This window comes from Felis catus, chromosome A2 (assembly GCF_018350175.1).
Source record: "Felis catus isolate Fca126 chromosome A2, F.catus_Fca126_mat1.0, whole genome shotgun sequence".
In the NCBI taxonomy this organism is placed as follows: domain Eukaryota; kingdom Metazoa; phylum Chordata; class Mammalia; order Carnivora; family Felidae; genus Felis; species Felis catus.
The window spans coordinates 129,206,177-129,219,740 of record NC_058369.1 but is presented as its reverse complement, the minus strand read 5'-3'; the positions used below and the strand labels follow the sequence as shown (position 1 = coordinate 129,219,740).

Here is a 13,564-nt window from a genome sequence, read left to right as displayed (position 1 = left end):
CTCCATCCCTTTAAAAATGTTTTGAATCTAAATTCTGACATGAACTAGATTAGCTGAATTACATTCCATTCTTTTAAAAAAATTTTTACTAGTTTTCTTTATTTTTGAGAGGCAGAGAGAGACAGAACACAAGCGGCAGAGGAGCAGAGAAAAAGGGGAACATAGAATCCGAATCAGGCTCCAGGCTCTGAGCTGTCAGCACAGAGCCTGATGCCAGGCCTGAACCCAGGAACCATGAGATCATGACCTGAGCTGAAGTCGGACGCTCAACCAACTGAGCCACCCAGGCACCCCAATTCCATTCTTATTTGTCAGTTTCCATTTTCATATTTTAAGAATATCATTACTAAATAAAACTAACATATATAACCTAAGAACAAAGCAATTTCCAAGGTCATCAGCAGTATGTTCAACATCCTCTTATGTATTACCAAACATAAACTATCATTGATTTTTTCCACTGACAACCCTCTTCACACAGCACCTCATTATCTTACATCCAAAAGAAAATTATACACACACACACACACACACACACACACACACACTGATATGCTAGTACCTCTGTTGACAGTAGCCTAATGGATGAGAAAGATAAATAAAAGTGTATGGAAAACATATGCTTTTACAAGTGTGTTTTAATGCAAGAAGCCTAACCATTTCTGGATATTGTTTGTCAGTGTTTTTCATGGAGGAAAGCCTAAACATCAACATTTCCCCAAGAAGCCTTAACACGGCTAAGAATTATTTTAAAGAACTATTAAGAAGCTTGAAATATAATCTGACCCAACCTTCTTGAATCATACTTAAACCATAGCGGATAAGAAATTATTCTTTGATGTAAACTGGCAAAGGAATAGGACATAGCCTCCAATAATACCTTACTCTGATTTGCAATAGCACAAATGCTCGAGAAATTCTTTTCTGTATCTTCTGTCACACCCTCACACCTTAATGTAAACTCAGGTTTCATCCATGACTTAAGTGCAGAATAAAAAGAACCAGTCATTATCCTCTACAAAGCAACACTTTACGTATTGACGACAACACTTAAATTCAATCCATACCTCTCTTCTGCACTCAGAATGCTAACAGATTCCATGGATTTTATTGGAATAAAATAAATGATTTTCCCTTTAAATAGTAAGTGTTCCCCTTTTTTATATATTTTAAAAGTTTGTTTGTTTGTTTATTTATTGAGAGCAAGTCGGGAAGGGACAGAGAGAGAGGGAGAGAGACTTCCAAGCAGGCTCTACATTAATACAGCACAGAGCCTGACGTGGGGCTTGAACTCACCAACTGTGAGATCATGACCTCAGCTGAAGTCAGATGCTCATCTGACTCAGCCACCCAGGCGCCCCTCCCCTTTAATTTTAAAGGGGAGAGATTGTTTCATTATCTTCTGGGCTGTATTAAAAATATTGTATTTTTAATATTAAAGGGTTATTTATAAGGTACTTATCTGTCAAACATTTGGCATTGGATCTTTCCCCAGTTCTTGGGCTTTCCTTGAAGTTTGAGTCCCAATAGCTACATTTTCATCTTATAGACAATTCTGGTTCTCCTGTGTCTCTCGCTCATGTGGGCATTTGGGAATGGGGTGGAGACAAGACAGTCTCCTTATCCTGACCTCCCAGCTTTCCTTTCATGGAGCAGGAGCTGAAAAACCTAGAATAGAAACATACACAACATTTTTAGGTCAGCAAACATGGATTCTACGTAATTATATTTATCCCAATCAGAAGAGAACGTGTCCATTTTTTTTATCCTATGGGAGAGAATAACCACCGGTTTCAAAAAGTTATTCCAATCTCCAACTTATGGCCACCATAACTGTTACCAGTATGTAAACCCAACACATTTCTCTCACAGCTGAGGATGGCTTTAGCCATCTCCATTGTTTAAACTTTGCTCTGTAAACCTTTCAGTTGCTTTCTGAAAAAGCTTGTCTCTTTTGTACTTGTTATTTTATTTTGAACAATACTGAAATGTAAATCAAAGCTTGAGTAGACTCTTGGTTGCTTCTTCAATTGCCATGTACTGTCTACACAAAAGCAATTGACTTCCTTCTTTGCTAACAAAACTTGCACAACCTAAGTTTAGGTACCTGTAGACCTAAGTGTACTGCAGGCCTTCCCCCAGACACAGAAGAAAATGTTGATTATGGCCACATCCTATTCTTGTCCCCTTTCTGATGACTGGTCTGGGCATGAGCACATGACACATCCTAACCAGTGAAACATAAGGGGAAGTCTTCTTTGGGGCTTTCTGAGATAGGTTTTCCTCCCTGGTATAGTGAGAGAAAAAGAGAGAGAGAGAGAAAGTGAGGCAGAAAGAGAGAGAGAGAGATTCATAAACTACACCTGGTGGAATTCTAGCTGGTGTCATCTTAAAACGACATGCACCAAATTTAACATGCTACTGATCAGAGTGTAAAATGGAAAGAAAAGCAAATCCTTGATAAAATTTGTTGCATTACTGAATTAACTGACCTCTAGATTAAATGCCTCCAGATTTCTTATTATTAAGATAATAAATTGTTATTTAAAATATTTAGTTAGGTTTTCTACTACCTGCAGCCAACGTTCTCTCATTTATAAGAAAACATTACTTAAAAAAAAAGACTAAACTCAAACTGAACAAAACAGTAATAACCATAAGGCATTGTTTTCTGGAGCACTTGCAGTGTCTTAGGTATCCAGTTACCCTCTCCCTTTCTATCTTCACAAAAGCCCTCTGAGATGGGGATTTAACGTACACGAAAACTGGGTGGCAGAGACTAAGTAACAAATCAATACAACTTGGAAGTGAGAAAGTTACGACTGAACTGGCCTTCTCTCACACGTCAGTTTGCTTCCAAATAAACTACAGATTTTCTTGGTGGGTATTAAAAGGCCAAAATTGGGGGCACCTGGGTGACTCAGTCAGTTAAGCATCTGACTCTTGGTTTTGGCTCAGGTCATTATCTCATGGCTTTGTGGATTCAAGCCCTGTATCAGGCTCTGCACTGGCAGTGTGAGGGCGGCTTGGGACTCTCTCTTTCTCCCTCTCTCTGCCACCGCCCCCCCCCCCCAACTCATGCTGTCTCTCTCAAAATAAATAAATAAACTTAAAAACAAAAATTAAAAAAAATGAAAGGCAAAAATGGTAATGCAGACATGTTACTTCCACAGGCTAATATTTCAACAAAGATCAAACAAGTGTTTGCCAGAGGCATACTGTGCATCTGAATGTTATTCAGTCTCTCCTAACAGACTGTTTCCGGTACATTCCTGTTCTCCAGAAGTTTTGCAGTAAAAGTGGAAGAGCTTCACATATGTCAGCCCCATAACATCCCACCTACATGCCCACAGGCTGCCTGCCACTCACAAACACTCTCTTCCCAAACTGAGAGCTCCCACTGGCCTGCAGCTTCTGAGGGACTATGGTAACTGTTGGTGGGAACGTTTGGATCACACATAGAAGCCACTGAGCCAGGCCAAGTATTTTTGAGAATATTTTCTTGGCTCTCAACAGTCACAGGGTGTCTGCTTCAATGTTTTAAAAAAAATGTCTAAGATTCACAAAGCAAAGGATCCTTTTATTGGAACTAGAAAAATAAAACACCAATGAACAGCAATGTTTAAGAGCAATTAAAATTTTGTCTGACAAGGTTTGAATGATAACAAAGACTGAAATGATTCTCAGATGCCATCTACTAAATAGGACTATACTCTCAAAATATAGGTACCTAGTTTTCCTCTTAGGCTATTACAATCATTTTCTTTTTGGTACATTTGCAAAAATCATATGGAAAAATAATACCAGGAAGGAGGTTAAATTTTATTCATGTATTCAAATTAATACAGTGTAAGGTGGATGTTTCTACCTCCAGTATTTATTCTTGAAAATTCATTATGCACATAGGTTATTACCTCCTGGACAGAAGGACCTCTGAGATGCTGAGCACTGGGTTTTTATATAGAGCATCCCACTGCAAACACAATAATCATATGAAATAGTATTGGTACTGTTGATCTTCATTACAGATCAAGAGTTTGAACTATTGGTAAATTTTGTGACTGTTATGGGCTGGCTATGTGTGCCCCTGACCCCTGCCAATTCATATGCTGTAGCCCTAACTCCCAATGCGATGGTGTTTAGAAATAGGACATTTGGTGGGTAACTGGATTTAGATTCGGTCATGAGTGTGGGGCCCTCAGAATGGAATTAGTGCCCTAGACAAAGGGGAAGACAGATCTCTCTGTCTCTCCACATATAAACACAGTGAGAAGGAAACTGTCTACAAGACAGGAAGTAGGCCCTGACCAGGAATCAAATCTGTCAGAACCTTGATCTTGGATTTCCCAGCCTCCAGAATTGTGAGAGATAAATGTGTATTGTTTAAACCACCCAGTCTGTGGTGGTTCCTTATAGCAGCTTAAGCTGAGTAAGACATTACCCAACTTTTCACAGAAACCTAATTAACAGCTAGGCTTTTGACAACAATATACACCTTTTCAAAAGTTCCACCCTGCTTTATGTTCTACACACAGTGTTGGTAATCATAATGTACTAAGCAATGGTATTTGAAGGTCATTGGCCAATCTTGAGATATCCTTATGAACTAAATGGAGAAAATTTTTTTTAAATGGCCAAAAAACAATGAAGTTGTAAGATCCTTAGTCGATCAAGTGACCTTAAACAAAGTTTCCAATCAGTTTATCACCGTCAATTGGAATTCTTGTTCTGTCTACTAAACTACAAGGCATTTGGGAGCAGGATACATTTAAGATACTAACATATGCCAGTTATTAAATATTTAGTGGCTGCTAAGTGCTACTCTAAGTGGTTTACATGTAGGAATTAAACTGGGTTAAGCACAGTCAGCCTGGCTCTGGAGCCCACAGGCTTACCATTCCATCTTGACGCTCTGTCTCATTCGTTGCTAAATCCCTAGCAATTAACCACAGACTTTGTTGAATGAATACCTAACAGCTGTTTTTATCAAGTGAATGCCAAAATCAGTTACATAAACTTACTATGCATTAAAGCAAAGTATCCCAGAAACAGAGCTAAGACCTGTCCTCTAGGAAAAAAGTAAAACAAACAAACAAACAAACAAAAACAAACAAAAAACTGATGAATGAGTGAAACCTATAGCCAGGAAGACGCTAAGGGCAGGGTGGCTAGGAAAGGAAGTAGCTCTCCTTAGAAGATTTTGGCATGATTTCCCCTAAGACTGATCTACCAATATTACCAGCACCTTATTAAAGTGTCATAATTTGTTTTGGTGAAAATCAGAGAATCTGCATTCTTAAACCATTTCAAATATGAAATATAAACATAATCAAACAGCCCTCCAGCTGCCTTGGGCTCCTCTGATCTCGGTGCCAGTTTCCCAGGGGCCTCGAGCGGCAGGCTCACATGTGGCTGGGCCAGTGGGATCCCATCCTCTTCCGGCCCTGCTCGGCTTCCTCAAGGGACCTTTTAGAGGCACTGCCTCTGGGATGCCCCTTTGCTAGGACTAGCAGCTCTGAGTCACAATAGTTTTAATTTCTCTCTCTGACCCAGAAGGTGGCCTGACCTAGGTCTGACTCCTATTTATCCCCAGGAGTGAGGAGCCACCCGTCAGGCCCATGCCCAGGCTTTTGTGTGTTTGTTTCCAGGGGCAAGGAGTCTCTGGGGCAAAGGTGGGAGTTCTAGCTGTGGAAAGAAGGGCTGGGAAGATGAATGGTAAGAACAAGAGTCAAGGAAAGGAAAGGAAGAAGGATCAGAGAATAAGCACACGGCAGTGAAGGAAACTGCCCAACTATGTCAGATAAAATGGAGTTACAGTAGCGGAAGTGTCATATTTGATTATTATGAATGACATGTTGTGAAGGAATGTATAGGGGACTTGCTATTAAGGGAAGGAACTTGGACCACACATGTAAAACTTGTCGTCACCTCTTAGGAAAGGACATAGATTTTATCTTGTTACAGTGGAGAGCAGAAGAAATAGCCAAGAACACTTCAGACCATTGTAAGAAAAAAGTCTAAACAAATGCCCACAAGTAATGAGCTGTCTGTATGATGGCAAATTTTCCATAACTTGAAGCATTTAAACAAAACTTAGGTAACTGCTTCTCAGGAATCCTATACTGATAAGGGCCTCCCGAATTCCTTCGATCAAATGTCCAATCCTCCTTGCCCAACCAACAAAAACTGTGAAGCCTACGTCCTGAAATTCCCCATAAAAAGATAATTTTAAGTTGAAGAACTAAAAACCTTAATGGCATAAATAAAATGTCAGAATAACTAAGGTCATGAAAGGTAATCTTAAAATATTACAAACATTTGCTAAAGCTAAGACAATAAAGACCTCCTCACAAAGCAGTAATTTTTACATAATTTAAATAATAACTGGTCCTGACATGTAATTTTCATACTATCCTTTGCTTAGGGTCTTGCTTTTATTTGTTATCAAAGAAATGTCTGAAATCAATTTTGCTTTGTTGTAAAAACCATGCATCGTGAGAGACATTTTCTTCTACAACAACTCCCCTGCCCCCGTCTCTTTTTCAAGAGATCAGTCTCTTTCTCATTTTATGAATCCAAGTTACTAACTTCTGTCTCCCACGTCCAAGCCTACTGCATGGCTGCTGGAGAACTTGCGTGCTTCAGCCAGCATACTTGTGTTACCTTACTCAACACATCTGTTCTAGCAGTGAATGGTGTATATTTCAAAGCCCTGAACACACGTTGCTCACCAGAGGATCTCAGAATGCAGCAGAATTCTCAGACCCAGCTCCACCAGTTCCTCTTGCAAGACTCAAGGCTTCTGCTCCTCCCATTACATAGAGACACAAAGTATTTTCTCTCAGCCTCCTTGCTCTCTGTGGCAACTACTGCAAAATCCTCTACTCCTGCTTAGCCATATGCTCAATCCCCATTTTCTTCTCCCAACTCCCAGTTTCCCTCTTTTTCTAATTACCTCCCAAGGTGGGAAGTCAATATTTGCTCATTCTTTGAGTGAAATTCTCTAGATTACTGAACAAGTATGGGAAAGTAAATTTGACCATGCTAGAATTTTGCTTTAGGGAAATTCATGGTTGGAAAGAATTAATGTCTATGCTTTCCCAAAGAGACACATTTCAATTATGCTCTTTATTATGTTTTTTTAAAAAAGACCATTAATTGTGAATTACAATTAACTCTTTAGAACAGGGCAGTGGCTTCTCTTAAAAAAATTAGTATGAATTAAACATTAAATAAGAGAAAACAGTTATTTCTAGAAATTAAGAATAAGTGACCAGTAGAAAAAATATACACACTCAAGAACCATCCTCAGATTCAAAGATTATATTTAATGGAGGTGGAGGGGTAAGAGAAGGACAAGATATTTTGAGGAAAACAAAGTTTTCTATGCAGTTTTATGTGAAACTGCAACCAGAACGATATAGTATTATTTTTCAATAAATAAACCTTTAAATAAGGTTAATGTCTTCTCTATTGCCAGAGTGAGAGTGTGCAAACATCCAGAGGGACAGAGAGACATGTGGAGCTGAGAGCAGCCTGTAAGACAGGAGAGTGGAATGTTGAGGGTGGTGGTACTGGGGACGGAACAAAGGGGTAAGGATGGGGCACTGAGAAGGAGGAAGAGGTATGTATCTAAGGAAACAAACATGAGTCAATGAAAGAAAGGAAAGCATGGAGGGACAAGAAGATCAACATCTCCTACCATCCATAGTGCACATGAAAGAACAAAGCAATTACACACCAACAATCCCTTAGGCAGGCTCACAAAGTGGTGGTTCATCCTTCAACTTGGCATTGTAGGTTTTGTTTTTTTTTTTTTTTTTAATTATATTTGAATGCATTTAGATGCAGCATTTCCTCCCCAGTTTATGACTGGACTAAGCCTGTCCTAACATCTAAAAACTTAAGAAGATTTTCAGGGACAGTACTGGATTTTCCTAGAATGGAGGACTGAGGTTCCAACAGGTCTCATATCAATGTAAAAGGGCAGAGACCCCAGCTCCGATTACCCCATCTTTCTCAGGCTTCTGCTTGTTGTGAACTAACCCCCAAATCTCCACTCTTTGGGTGGGGTTGCCAAAGTAACCTCTCTCAAATTTCTATTGTAGGAAACCTGGGTTCCCAAGGATCTTGCTCTGATGAAGTAGTCTCTGTTTCTCTTTTCAACTCCTGTCCCCAGAGTCCCAGCCTCGTGGGCCCCCTACCACTGAATAAACTGAAAACAAAGTTCTAATCTCCTCTCCAGTTCTGAGTGATCTGCTAAAACCCTCCTCTCCATGGAATCCTTGAGTCTAGCCTCCTCAAAGCCCTTCTAATGCACAATAACCACCACCAAGTCATCAGGTCCCTAGTCTGCGGCCATCAGCATTACCAGCTAGAATTTAACCCCAACATCTATTCCCTCCCTTCAGAAAGTACTATGTTTCTCTGCCTCTAAATGGACAGACACTTTCATGTTTAGATCTATGTCTTCACTCCAAAACTCTCCTCAGATAAGCAGACAATTGAATTTGTTAATTTGAACATAAGGGGTAAGAAAGGTCTAATAGCAATTCATGCTCAGTTGAGTAGGCATAACACAGAGAGAAAACAGTTTTGAGACATGGCTGATCACCTTAGAAGGGGTGTTGGCTCAGAAAGTACATTGCCCAGTTCTATCTCTGAACCTCTCAGGCCAGGTGTGTTTTGGAAATCAAGAATATTTTTCAGATTTTAGAATGGTAATACAGAGTTCATAGGATAGGTTTTAGAATCCACTTCCCAACTCCAGGGAAATAGAGGCAGAACTCTAAAATGCAAAATGAGCTGTCATGAACTATACAAATATACACACCAGAGTGGATAAATCAAGTCTCCAAATAGCCTCGCATCAGTTTGGGCCCCATTTTGCCCCTAAACAAGTTCAGGCCAGGAGAGTTTTGCTGGACAATAAGTAAAAACTAACCAACCAACCAATCAACAAAGAAATATCAGTTTCTAGGACATTTTGGATTTCAGAATTATAGATAAGGTGTTGAAAACCCACATCATAAAGTGAAAGTCAGGAGAGGCTCTTAAAAAAAAAAAAGGAAAGGAAAGGAAACAAAAGTGAAGCAAGAAAGCAAACAGAAAAAAAATCAAACAAACTAGCAAAGGCATGTGTGGAATGAAGAATAATGAATGACTGATCATCATCTGTAACAGGGAAGAAAGTGCAGTAATACAGAGAGAGGAGAGACCCATAGCAGGGCTGTTTCACCCACACCAAGGGCAAGAGCCCATGAGTAATGCAGGAAGGACACAGATGCAGGTGAGCCTGAGACCTAAGAACCGCTGAAAGGGCCTAAAAGTGCTGGAGGAGAAGGCAGGGGAGATGGCCATTGGGGATGGGGCTCAAGATGAAGCTGTTCCAGGAATTCTCCCACCACTTCAACAGCCAGGAACAAGCAAACTGCAATCCCAGTAACAGGAGGTGCTACTGTCTACATGTTTGTAGCTCCCTACCCTCCACTCATATGTTGAAACCTAACCCCCAAAGTGATGGTATTAGAATATGGGGTTATTGGGATGTAATTCGATAATGAGGGTGGAGTTTTCATGAGTGGGATTAATGCCCTTATAAAAGCCATCAGAGAAAGTTCCCTTGCCCCTTCCACTCTGTGAGGTTACAGTGAGAAGACAGCCATCAGTGAGGAAGTAGGTTCTCACCAGATACCAAATCTGCCAGGGCTTTGATCTTGGACTTCCAGCTTCCAGAACTGTGGAAAATAATTTTTTTTGTTGTTTATAAACCACCCAGCTTCTGCTATTTTTGTATAGCAGCCCAAATAGATTAAGGCAGGAAGGATTTCAGAGTTCCTTATATGCTATTAAATGTCTTTCTTTTCATCTGTATAGAGGATTTATCTTGCTGTTGAGTTTTTCATATTCAGCTTTATTAATCTATCTTAAATGTATACAAAAGGTACTCTAGGAGTTTTGCTTGTTTTTGTTTTTACTTCACGGTAAATACTAAGAGCATCGGCCACTCTTTCCCTAGTCCTTACCCTAGAGCAATGTGATGAGTTAGGTCCACTGTCCCATATGAGTGACTGGACACTCCAGAGGTGAGGGATAAGAAAAGAATGATTCTCCTCTGCTTATAAGGGGAAAGAAATCTCAGGAGGCTGGGGCTATTTTATAAGAGCACTGAGAAATTCAGGGAAGTTTTATTTCCCCACATTCACTCACATGGTTTTAATGAGGATTGAATGAGCATTATAGAAGGCATTAATGTAAAGTCTGGCATTTTATTCTATATAATATCCTAATTAATTTTGTAGTAAGGGGAAGTTGAACAAATATTTTCTATCCTGTAAAGTAGGTATTTCCATGAATGCCAGGACTATGACGTAACATTTCTTGAAGATATCTTAGAAACTTCCTCTAGATGTTATACTTGATTTCTTTAAGAAATCATGTTTAAGTGGGGTGCCAGGGTGGCTCAGTCAGTTGAGCATCCAACTTCATTTCAGGTCATGATCTCATGATTCATGGGTTTGAGCCCCACAGTGCAGAGCCTGCTGTCAGTGCTGAGCCTGCTTCTGATCCTCAGTCCCTCTTTCTCTCTTCCCCTACCCTGCTCACACACATGCTCTCACTCAAAAATAAACATTAAAAAAAAAAGAAATCATATTTAAGTTTAATGAAGTGAAGTCTACTGGAGGTACTCTATCTCTGCCTTAATGTGCTGAAGCTTCCATTAAATGCATTTCATTTGTTACATGAGGTAAATCACAGAAGGCATCTGGTGACCTAAGTGTGGTTCTACTGCAAAGTAGAAATTAAATCATTTCTGTTAAGATCAATCTCAACTTTACATCTATATAGTTGTTTTATTTTTAGGAATTGTATCTAAGGAAAATCTGCAACTCTAAGATAAATATTTAGGAATAAAAGTTATATAATGACAGAAACACAAAGCACTTTTACATAAATGTTCCTACTAATTAATATATACTTATCAGATAGCAGAATATTTAATTCAATCGCATAAAAAATGTTGGAGGTGCTAATTACTTTGAGATTATATTGTTTTACATATTTTCATTTTCTGATAAAAATATAATACCATATAGAAAACACATTTATTATTAATGCTATGTTACAGTTATTTAAAAAAAATCTCTGGGAGATTAAGGAAATGCTACTATTTACACAATGTAAGTTATAAACAGGGCTTCTAAAAATGGACTGCTGTTGGTCTACTGTTTCTCTGGATCATCCAAACATATGCCAGAGTGCAGCAGTGAAGGATGGTGCAGTGGGCTGCGTCAGGTGAATGAAGTCCAGTGCTGTCTTTGTTTAAATTATCTGATAACCTTGAGCCCTAGTTTCTCTAACACTAAACCATATCACATATGTTTGCTCCACATGTTGTCAGTTTATCCAAAGGAAAATTTGGAAGAATCATACCTTACTTATCTTTGAAATCCCAATTGCTGGTGCAGAGCTGGTTTTTAATACATATATATATATTTTTAATGAATGAAGAAGGAGTAAGGGAAGGATAGAAGAAAGAAAGGAGAAAGGAGGAAGGAAGGAAGGAAGGAAGGAAGGAAGGAAGGAAGGAAGGAAGGAAGGAAAGAAGGGTATCTGTGTGAGGAGGAGCCCTATGACAATAAAATACAGGAAAACTTAATGTGTTCTGACTTCTATGTCTCTCATGCTAGGGTCTATCTAGATCAATTGGCCCACCACCTCTTTTTATAAATAAAGTTTTACTGCAACATAGCCACACCCATTCATTTTTGTATTGCATACAACTGCTTTCATACTACAACAAGAGTTGATTAGCTGCAAAAGATATGCCACCAAATGTAATATAGTTATCAAATGTAAAATGTTTACTATATGGCCCTCTATAGGAAAAGTTTGCCAACCATTGATCTGATTGATCTCAGAGCCACATGGCTCTGGCCTGCCTAGGATGTGTTTCAGGTATTATAATATCAGAAGACTCTACCACTAATGTGGATACAGAGCTTTAGCGTTATGAAGGACATTCCTTAGAAGGCAGCTGCATAGCAGGACTTCTGAAACTGTCATTGACTTTTAAAAAATCTGGTTCCTGGTAATGCTAAAAATAAAAGTTTTTGAAAAGAGCCAGGGCATGTCATACAGAACAGGGCTGTCATAATCATTGCTGTCAAACTATTAACGTTGATCTAGAACACATTTTTTCCAAAAAGTTAGGGTACCATACATCTATGTTTATTTAGAACAATTCCAATTTCTGCCTATATTCCCAGTGTAATTATGAAAAGTGCCCCTTCTCACAATCAAAATATCCAGATTTGGAGAATCTATTATATGGTCGCACTTCATATAGTTGATCCTGAATTTATTGTGTTGGCTCTTGTCAAATCAAAGTTTCATCATCTTTTGAGTTTCTTCTTGCTGGACCTCAGGGTATTTGCTCCATCTTTGTTTACTTGTTGTTTTTCATTATGGCTTTTTAAGAGACAATCTGAAGCAGCACGGGCTAAAAAAAGACCACAGCTTTTAAATTCTGACTGTGTTTTTGAGGGAAAGAATATAGTCACAGAGACCTACATCCAAATGTTCTTCATGTGTTAGTCTCTCCCGAAGAAGATAAAAATGGAATTCTCCTGAAAATACTGTTTGACTATCAGGCTCAAATATTTCTTCCTCAGTTCCTATAAGAACACTGACCCTGTGGCATCACTGAAAAATCATTTATCTTCTCTTTGCTTGTGGCTATGTCTAAGAATCGTCTAAAATATTTTTAAAGTCCTGTCTGAGAATTGGTGATCATTAGGATGCTCAGAAGGTCTCCCCTGAAAACAGAAGCCTTAGCTATAGGAAGCCATCTCATCTCAGGTACACTGTCTTTGCTAACCCCTAATGGGAAAGGAGTTGAAACCAATAATCAGTGTGTTAGTCTGCTCTGTGTAGACTATTTATAAAGGAAATTGATGACTATAGATATAGAGTATAATCTGAAGCAAATTTCACAACTTACATAAATAGGCGGTTTCCCTGTCTAAACTGTTTTAAGGATCCAAGTGGCCATGAAAACTTCCCCTCACCCCTAGAGAGTATTTTTGTGACTTTGGTATAGATCTTCACTGCCTAGTACAGAAACCACTAGCCACGTCGCTGTTTAAATTCTAATTAATTAAAATGAAATAAAAGTAAAAATTTAGTTTCTCAGTTACACCAGCCACATTTTAGGTTCTCAGTGACCAGAGGAGGCAAGAGGCTCCAGTATGAGCACACAGAACATTTCTATCACTGAAGAAAGTTCTATTTGTCAGCAACGGCTAGATGAATGGGGAGAAACATGATTCAGCTGATAGATCTATAACAGCACATCATCTTATTCTAATTAGCAAATGTTATATTGTAAAGTAGAATTACTGAGTCATTGATATATGTGGATTTAATTCATTTAAAAAAAAATTAATAGTTTTTTTATCATTTTTTTTAATTTTTTTTTCAACGTTTATTTATTTTTGGGGGGACAGAGAGAGACAGAGCATGAACGGGGGAGGGGCAGAGAGAGAGGGAGACACAGAATCGG

At 38.9% G+C, this 13,564-nt stretch overlaps 1 long non-coding RNA gene across 4 annotated transcripts in view; it reads right to left on the bottom strand.

Annotated features, from left to right (window-relative positions):
• Positions 1-246: 246 nt before the first annotated feature.
• Positions 247-13,564, bottom strand: part of LOC123383964 — a 454,947-nt gene continuing 441,629 nt past the window's right edge. For all 4 annotated transcript variants that reach the window (XR_006594422.1, XR_006594423.1, XR_006594421.1 and 1 more), the window contains one exon: positions 247-1,668. This is a non-coding gene — a long non-coding RNA (uncharacterized LOC123383964). The remainder of the gene's footprint in view (positions 1,669-13,564) is intronic.